We start from the raw sequence: 9929 nt of genomic DNA, 5'->3' as shown, positions 1-9929 counted from the left end.
CAGCGTTTCATGTCATGTTTCTTGTACAATTGCAAAAGTTGATCATGAGCCCATTTTTTCTTCTCCTCAAACTGTCCTGAAGTGACTTTTCCATTGGTTTATCCTCTATTTTCTGGGACCTTAGCCCTTCAATGGACTCTTGCACCATATTAGCATCACTTGAAGGACTGTATCTCCATCAGGGCCCCCAACTTTCATGGGTCTTTTATAATATCAGTCTCTTTATGGACCAAAAGGATATATTTGGCCCCATAGGCTTTAGGACCCACCTAAAACTGTTACCCCTATAGATAAGTCTCTGGCATTAACTCCTTGATTCCCTTTATCACTTTAACCATTTTTTCTTTTCCTCAAACTGTCCTGAAGTGACTTTTCCATCGGTTTATCCTCTATTTTCTGGGACCTTAGCCCTTCAATGGACTCTTGCACCATATTAGCATCACTTGAAGGACTGTATCTCCATCAGGGCCCCCAACTTTCATGGGTCTTTTATAATATCAGTCTCTTTATGGACCAAAAGGATATATTTGGCCCCATAGGCTTTAGGACCCACCTAAAACTGTTACCCCTATAGATAAGTCTCTGGCATTAACTCCTTGATTCCCTTTATCACTTTAACCATTTTTTCTTTTCCTCAAACTGTCCTGAAGTGACTTTTCCATCGGTTTATCCTCTATTTTCTGGGACCTTAGCCCTTCAATGGAATCTTGCACCATATTAGCATCACTTGAAGGACTGTATCTCCATCAGGGCCCTCAACCTTCTTGGGTCTTTTATAATATCAGTCTCTTTATGGAACAATAGGATATTTTTGGCCCCATAGGCTTTAGGACCCACCTAAAACTGTTACCCCTATAGATAAGTCTCTGGCATTAACTCCTTGCGTCCCTTTATCACTTTAACCATATAATGGCTTCAAATGCTTGGTTCTGCTTCCACCAAGCCCTTGGATGGAAAGAAATCACTATATCCAAAGCTGTTAACCCCTTCCCACCCAAGGGCATTTCTTCAGCATTATTAACCCCTGAGTTGCCACAGAGCGTCAGCTCAAGGTGCAGGTGAGCGGAGCCCCATAACAGTGCCATTCAATGAACAGGTCTGTATAATGAGTGTCTCCTCTCCTCCCCTCCAGCCCAGGTCTGAGCCTTGGTGCTTCCTCCTCTCCCATTGTCTGTATAGCATCAGCAGCACAGCGAGTTAATGCAGAATTCCAGCCCAGCTCTGCAGCCAGCACCCCCTCCCTCCCTCCCTGTGTCTGTGCTCCCCTCCGAAGCATCGATGTGATTATCCCCCCTCTCCCTCCCTGGCCAGGGCTTTGCAGCTGTCTCTGTTTTGGGGAAGGAGGTATCATCATCATCAGCCTGAGAAGCAGGAAGACTCCAGACATCACACTGCAAATCAAGGTGCCACCAGACAGGGTAAGTCCCAGCATTGCCCCAGCCCATCTCCTCCTGCCCCCCTCTGGGGCTGTTATCCTGGGGTACCCTCCAGCCCCCCGTCTGCCAGGCCTGCCTTGCTGTGGGATGCTCTGCTGTCATGCAGTCTGCACCAAGTGCCCTGTTGCTATGTGCTGGTGCAGGGCTGGTGGTGCAGTGAATCGGAGGCTCTGCAGCAGAGACCCCAACTCTATCCTAACTTCTGGGACCATCATAGGCAGCAAAGTGTGCCCCCCCATACACTTCCCCAATGACCCCAAATATCATACATTCAGCCTCCTATAGGGGATGCTCACAGAAGGCTTATTCTGCTGTTTGCTACTGTACATATGCTGAATTTGACAACCTGTAGCTTTGCAGTAGTTGGGGGACTACAAGTCCCAGCAAGTGGTACCAGCTAAGGAGCTACAGGTTGTTTCTGTATATGGAATGTGCATTTCCCCTGAGATGTTACCCAAGTGTCCTCTATGTGTTGTGTATGGCACTTATAGAGAAACATTGTTGCAGTGGATCTTCCATGTTATGTGTCACATTATACAGTTTTCTGCAGGTATTTGGGGGCATATAGATCATTCTGCACCTGCACAGCAGGCTTTGTGCTGCAGACTGTGGATGTGCTGCAGACAGCAGTGTATGCAATGTCTCCAACCCTGCAAAGGCCACTCACAGTGCTGTGCACCTGATGTCTGTCTGTCTGTCTGACCCTTCCAAATCTTGGCAAATAATCAGAGGACTGGCCCCCTCCCATGTAAACAGTGACCATGATGATGGGGGTCTGCTATATTGCGACATACAAGTGACATCACTCTTAGGAAACATAAGTGACATTTTGGAGGATCTGGATTCCTTGTATAATAGGGACGGAGGGGGGAGTTACCAATCTGGTGGCTTTCTCTGTATATATATATATATATATATATATATATATATAATATATATATATATACACACTATAAAGATGGATCATGTTGGACACAAGGGCTTACACTCTATTCATTTTGTAGATCTAGCCTGGTGTTGGATATGTTGGTTTAGAATATATTTTCAACCTCTAGGTGTATCCAGAGTTGCATCTATGGACACATATTGATGGCATTTAGGGATGTACAGAGTATAGCAGCAGATATAGCGAGCAGTGAAAGGACACTACGCGGTCTGCATGTTCTGCGCAATGTATTGTTTGGTGAGAGGCTATGACTGTAGTGTTCTTCATTGGGATGATAGAAGGGGAGTGAAGAAAACTTCCTGCCCCCAATGATCACTACTTTCTATCACATATCCCCAGTGCTCAGATGCAGAGACATTGACTGAGTAATGACTTTTGGTTTTGTGGCCCTTTAGGCTGTATCTTTCAATGTTCCATGAGGCAGATGTGACACCGGTGTAAGGAGAGACTGCAGATAGAGGAGACCTACATCTGTGAATAATTTGGTATGGGTGGTCTGCTCTTTTCTTATAGATTGTAAATCTATAACCAGGAGCCCCTATGGATATATTATTCCCCATGATCCTTGGAAATACAGCATAGTTTTCCAAGTGGCGTCTAATCCACGCACTTGTAGGATAGAGAGTTAATAGATCAAAGTTAGGAGCCCACTGTCACACTTTATGGCATGCTGCACCACAAAGCTGGTATAAAGCTTCACTTTTGCGGCAATTTAAGAAGTTCTGTTACATTGATGAGAACTTTTCGGAAGATGGTCTCATAACTGTTACTTAAGTACTTTCCTTTCTTTTTTTCTGTTCCTTTACAATGGCCATGCCACCAGATTGGAAATGGTCAGTTTTTAATCTTATTTTATTCCTGCTACTTCCCTTAGTAGTGTTTCTATCTTTTATAATCCAAGGGGACGTGGGTCCCAGAGTAATTAATTCCAGAGCAGCTAAAGACACACCCCTATAGAATCCTGACACGCCCCCATAGAATACCATGAGACATGTCCACGATAATCCATGAGACACGCCCCCACAGGATCCTGAGACATACCACCATAGAATCCTGAGACACAGCCCTATAGAATACTATGAGACATACCCCCGATAATCCCATGAGACACTCCCCCACAGGATCCTGAGACATGCCACCATAGAATCCTGAGACACAGCCCTATAGAATACTATGAGACATACCCCCGATAATCCCATGAGACACTCCCCCACAGGATCCTGAGACATGCCACCATAGAATCCTGAGACACGGCCCTATAGAATACTATGAGACATACCCCCGATAATCCCATGAGACACGCCCCTAGAAGATGCAATGGGACAAATCCCAGAAGATCCTATGAGGCATGCTCCCAGAATATTGAGTGAGACATGTCCCAAAAGAATCCTGTGAGACACATCCCCATATAATCCCATGAGATACACCCCCAATAATGCCATAAGACACATCCCCAGAGTATGCCATGAGACACTTCCCTAGAGGTTCCTATCAGACACAACCTCTGAGGATCCTGTGAGATATGCCCCTAGAGCAGTGTTTCTCAGCTCCAGTCCTCAAGACCCACCAACAGATCATGTATTCAGGTTTTCCTCAATATTAGACAGGGAATAATTCAATCACCTGTACAACATTAAGGAAATCCTGAAAACCTGATTGAGGAAAACCTGAAAGCATGATCTGTTGGTGGGTCTTGAGGACTGGAGTTGAGAAACACTGCCCTAGAGGATCCTGTGGGACATGCCCCAGAATATTCCATGAAACACCTCCCCAGAGGATCTCATGAGAAATGCCCCAGAGAATCCCATGAAATACGTCCCCCAGACAATCCCATGAGACCACTGCCAGAAATTCCATGAGACATGCCCCAAGGGCATACTCAAGACAGCAGCAAGAATAAAATCAAATCAACAATGGACACTTTTGACCAAGTGACAGGTCCTCTTTAATCCCTTAATGACTGCCAAAACGCATTAAAAAGGTGGTTGTTAAGGTGACTTATTCCCTCATCGCCGTTTTAAAATGGGAATCAGGAATAAAGGCCACTTTACACGCAGAGATAAATCTTTGGCAGATCTGTGGTTGCAGTGAAATCATGGACATATTGTTCCATTTGTACACAGCCACAAACCTGGCACTGATTGTCCACACTTTCACTGCAACCACAGATCTGCCGCAGATTTATCTCTGTGTGTAAAGTGACCTTTAGTGTATAACACCCCCCATTGCAGAAAATCCCTCACTTTACAGCTAACACCTGTGGGCATCAGTCCCGACCGGTTTTGAAACTATTCAGGATCAACTAACCCTTAAATACCTCTATCAATTGCAACAGTGGTATCTTAGTGGTTAAAAGGGGGTTAAGAGACTCCCTTTGACATGTGCAGCCCCCCAATTATTGCCAAAGTAACCTAAGTTCATCTGATGACCCCAAGATATGTGGCCTGTTAGATCCTGCCATAAGCAGGGTCTAACAGGCTCTGTCAGTGAATCACTGCTGTACATGAGTACTGCAGTACATGAGATCAGTGATCAAACTAAAAAAATATTCATCTCCCACAGTTGGACTAAGTGAAAAAGTAAAAATAAATAAACTAAATATGTAAAGTAAAAAATAAAGCGCACACAAATCACAAAAACTCATTGTGCCACTAAAAACGCAGCCTTTGTGTTAAAACATAACAAAAACAAAACAGCGTAAACGTAATTGCATTGCCTCATCTGCAACAACCGGATCTATAACACTGTCATGTTATGTATTCCATATGGCCAACACCGTAAGAAAAATAATAAAAAAACAAGCCAAAAATGTTACTTTTTCATCATACTGACACACACAAAAAAGAATAAAAAGTGATATAAAAAATCATATGGAAACCAAAAATGGTAGAAATGGAAAATGTAAAAGACAAGCCATAATATGGCTAATTCAGCCAAAAAAATAAAAAAATGACAGCTCTCAGAATAGGGTGCAAAAACAAATACATTTTTGTAAATTATTGGTTTTAGTGTGTAAAAGTAGCAAAGCTTAAAAAACAATATAATCTAGTATTACTAAAATTGTAATCTGGGTAATCGCACCGATCCGAAGAATAAAGTTGTCTTATCACTTGCACGCTTAAAAAACATGGATACCAGCGGAAGAGATGCCAAACTGAGTCCAAAGTTTCTCCATCTGACTCATTATAGCCAGTGGTTTCATCTGGAGTTATGTTTGAATCACATTTTTGGGTGATTATGGTAAATGCTCCGCATAGAACACAAGAATGTGACCCCAGCCTTATACTGAAAGTGATCAAAAAATGTTCTGTACCCCAAAATGGTAACAATAAAACCCCTTTAACTCATCCAGCACAAAACCAGCCCCCACTCATCTGTCACTGCAAGTTTAAGGGGATCCAACGTTACTGGTAACATAAAGAATCTGGAAAAGCGACAGCTGCCACCCGCTAAAATAAAAGCCAGTGAAATATGTGCCCCCAAATCCAAATACAGTGGAGCCTCGGTTTATGAGTAACTTGGTGTGCGAGTATTTCGCTATACGAGCAAAGCTTGCTGTAAATTTGTAACTCAGTTTACGAGCAATCTTTGCTGTACGAGCAAATACTCACCGCACACACTTCCGGCTCCGTACTTTCACCGCGCTCTGACCCGCTCTTGCAGTCTGCACAAACACGCATAAAAATGCAAAAACACGCACGCACACACACATATTATGCACCCCTTACCTTCCATTCCATCGCCGGCCTCCCGGTTCTTGTTGTTCGCAGGTACAAGATGTGTATCAGTAGCCATCGTGACAATGTAGGAACTTCGCTGTCAGCCGCCTCCCAAAGGCAGCACGCTGGCCAATCAGAGGCAAGCGGCTCATGCCTTTGATGTCAGTGCTCTGGCAGCTGAAGCTCTGGCATCGGTCGCGATGGTTACCCGATACACATCCTGTACCTGCGAACTACAAGAACCAGTAGGCCGACGATTGAATGGTAGGTAAGGTGAGCATAATATGTGTGTGTTTGTGCATGTTTGCAAAAAGGAAATGTTTGTGAAAAAGGAGCCAGCACGATCTGAAATTGGCATGCATCATATAAAAAGTGCAAATTCACAGATTTATTCCAACTGTACTATAATAAAAAAATGAGATTTTTAGCAAATAATTGATCAATTCTTTGAGCCACCCCTGCCAACGTCACAGCAAATCTCAATAGGGGGGTCCTACTCTATATTCTGTATTTCATGTGCCATGCGGCCTCCTAGATAAAGTTAAAAGCAGAACCATAATGGAGCACACATACCTGTAACCTGTATAGGGCTAGGTTCGCACACTGCGTCTTTTTGACGCGGCGTTTTTGTGCGTTTTTGGCCGCTAAAAACGCACAAAAACGCACCTGCGTCGAAAAAACGCATCAAAAAACGCATGCGTTTTTGCCGCGATTTGATGTGTTTTTGGCTGCGTTTTGCTGCGTTTTTGATCTCTGCGTTTTGCTGCGTTTTTCAAATGCATTGCATGGGCGGAAAACGCAGAAAAACGCAGGAAAGAACTGACATGTCCATTTTTTTTTTAACTCAAAAACGCAGGTAAAAAAAACCAGATGTGTGCGGACAGCAAAAATGAAAACTCATAGACTTTGCTGGGGAAGCAAAGTCCTGCAGTTTTGAGGCCAAAAACGCACCCGAAAAACGCGCAAAAACGCCGCGAAAAACGCACTGTGCGCACATAGCCTATAGCCGCTTCCATGTTGCAAAAGAGTCAATTATGGCTAGAGGCCAGCCCAGGTCCCAGTATGTGGAACAAGCTCTACACATACCAGGACTATATCAGAACTGATCCTCCCAGTGCCAGACAGCAACCATTGATAAAGGCGGACCAGATCCAAGTATGGTGCTTAATTAGCATTGCCTGTGGAAAGAGGTGAGGCAACTGAATGTGAACAGCTACCAACAGGAGGAATACATTGCAAACCAAAATCAGGCGTGCATGGTATGGTGATGGTCAGTCACCAGAAATTGTAGCATAACTACAGTCATAACAGAGAAAAAGGAGCCAGCACGATCTGAAATTGGCATGCATCATATCAGGTACAGGATGTGTATCGGTAGCCATCGCGACAATGGAGGAACTTCGCTGTCAGCCGCTTCCCAAAGGCAGCAAGCTGGCTAATCAGAGGCAAGCGGCTCATGCCTTTGATGTCAGTGCTCTGGCAGCTGAAGCTCTGGCATCGGTTGAGATGGTTACCTGATACACATCCTGTACCGGCGAACTACAAGAACCAGTAGGCCGGCGGTGCAATGGTAGGTAAAGTGAGCATAATATGTGTGTGTTTGTGTGAGTTTGTGCATGTGTGGAATGGCACAATAGGGGACCAGGATGGGACATTGAACAAGTTGTGGAACGAATTGTCTGAGCTTGCATTATTTCCTAGGGGGAAATTTTGCTTTGCTAGACGAGTAAAGCGGGCTTTACACACTGCGATATCGGTACCGATATCGCCATCGTGCGTACCCGCCCCCATCTGTTGTGCGACATGGGCAAATCGCTGCCCGTACCGCATAATATCACCCAGACCCATCACACGTACTTACCTGCCCGGCGACGTCGCTGTGACCGGCGAACCGCCTCCTTTATAAGGGGGCGGTTCGTTCAGCGTCACAGCGACATCACAGCTGCGTCACTGAACCGCCGCCCAATAGAAGCAGATGGGCGGAGATGAGCGGGACGTAACATCCCGCCCACCTCCTTCCTTCCGCATAGCGGCCGGGACGCAGGTAAGGAGAGCTTCCTCGTTCCTGCGGTGTCACACAGAGCGATGTGTGCTGCCGCAGGAACAAGGAACAATTTCGTTACTGCTGCAGTAGCAATATTTGAGAATGGACCCCCATGTCACCGATGAGCGATTTTGCACATTTTTGCGACGATGCAAAATCGCTCATAGGTGTCACACGCAACGGTATCGCTAATGCGGCCGGATGTGCGTCACCAATTCCGTGACCCCAACGACTTCTCATTAGCGATGTCGTAGCGTGTAAAGCCCCCTTTACTTGGTTTACAAGCACACTCCCAGAACGGATTGTTCTCGTAAACCAAGGTTCCACTGTACTCCCCTCCTTCTGAGCCTCACGGCACCTAAACTACAGTAAATGGCCACGGGTGTGGCATTATTGTAGCAGGGAGAGCCAATTAGTATGGGGGCGCTACAATATATTGGGGCACAATGTATGAGCACTAAACTGGCATATTTGCAATTCTCCAGGAAAAAAAAAGGCATGCATGGATGCTTCAAAATAGTCAGCCGTAGATGAATTCACTGAGAGATGCAATTTGTACAGTGGGGTCACTTTTGGGGTTTTTCTGCTTTTTTGCCACCTCAGGGTCTCTGCAAATGAAAGTGTCCAAATTTGCAATTCAAAAATGAAATAGCGCTCTTTGCTTATGGGTATCACTGCGCTCGGGAGAAAATGCATAACAAATTATATTTTATCCTACAATGTTTCCATTGAAATAAGGCAGGGTCTTATATTATTTTTTTGTGCCGAAAGATGCACTAGGGCTTATTTTCAGGGGATGTCTAATATTTCCCCATGAACAAAAATCCACATTTATTCTTGAAAAAAAAAAAAAAGTCAACATTTATTCAAATACAATCATGTCATCACATTTTGGAACATGAACATTTTGTGTTAATCCTATTATTGGTTCAGATGCACATTTTCTTATCTGATCTGCTATTCTCGTAGTACAGAATCAATCCTATAGTGGTGGGTACATACCATATTAACAAAGGGTTAAATTACCTGTTTACATTTATTATTTTCTATGTATTGCTAAGTTTACCCCCAAAAGAAAGACACCCCCTAAAAGAATCGCACCTAGCAGACCCCAAACAATTAGAGTTCGCAAGTGAATGGGCTCTCACATACAAATCTGCATCACTGTCGGGTCCCCCTCGTTCTACAGTGGTTGGTTCCCCCTGGTGACTGGGAGCAGTATCGCTTGTGTGGAGTGATACTGTTATCCTATCTCTTTGTGAGAGCTGCAGTGCAATGCAGCTGGAATGGTGAGGGACCTGACAGCGACGCAGATCTCTGTGTGAGAGCCCATCCACCATCAGGACTTGCTAATTGCTGTAATTGTTTGTGGCATGGTGTGTGTGATTTTTTTGTTTTTGGAATGGGGGGAGGTCAGATTTTTTTGGTGGTGTCTGCTTTCTTTTGGGGGTGTCTGCTTTCTTTGATGAAGATTCCTTCTGTATTCTTTAACTTTTTTATCTGCTTGGAAACTTCCTTATGGAAAAGCAACTAGGGCTAATTTTTGGAGTAGGGCTATTTTTTTGTTTTTACATTTAAATGTTAGAAAGTTTTGTAATCACCTGTGGGTTAAAAAAAGGCTGTGTATACACCCCTAGATGAATTCCTTGAGGGGTTTAATTTACAAAATGGAGTTACTTGTGGGGGGGTTTCTGCTGTTTGGCATGTCAGTGGCTCTGCAAAGTCGACCTGGCATTCACAATCTAAATGCTCCAGAAATCAAATCACACTCTTTCCTTTCTATG

General features: G+C 44.3%; 1 protein-coding gene across 1 annotated transcript in view; it reads left to right on the top strand.

Moving 5' to 3' along the window:
• The first annotated feature begins 1249 nt into the window (after positions 1–1249).
• Positions 1250–9929, top strand: part of OPRL1 (opioid related nociceptin receptor 1) — a 197751-nt gene continuing 189071 nt past the window's right edge. The window contains exon 1 of the mRNA XM_075350457.1: positions 1250–1418. The gene's annotated coding sequence lies outside the window, so the exon portion shown is untranslated. The remainder of the gene's footprint in view (positions 1419–9929) is intronic.

This window comes from Anomaloglossus baeobatrachus, chromosome 5 (assembly GCF_048569485.1).
Source record: "Anomaloglossus baeobatrachus isolate aAnoBae1 chromosome 5, aAnoBae1.hap1, whole genome shotgun sequence".
In the NCBI taxonomy this organism is placed as follows: domain Eukaryota; kingdom Metazoa; phylum Chordata; class Amphibia; order Anura; family Aromobatidae; genus Anomaloglossus; species Anomaloglossus baeobatrachus.
This window is presented reverse-complemented; position numbering and strand designations above follow the sequence as displayed.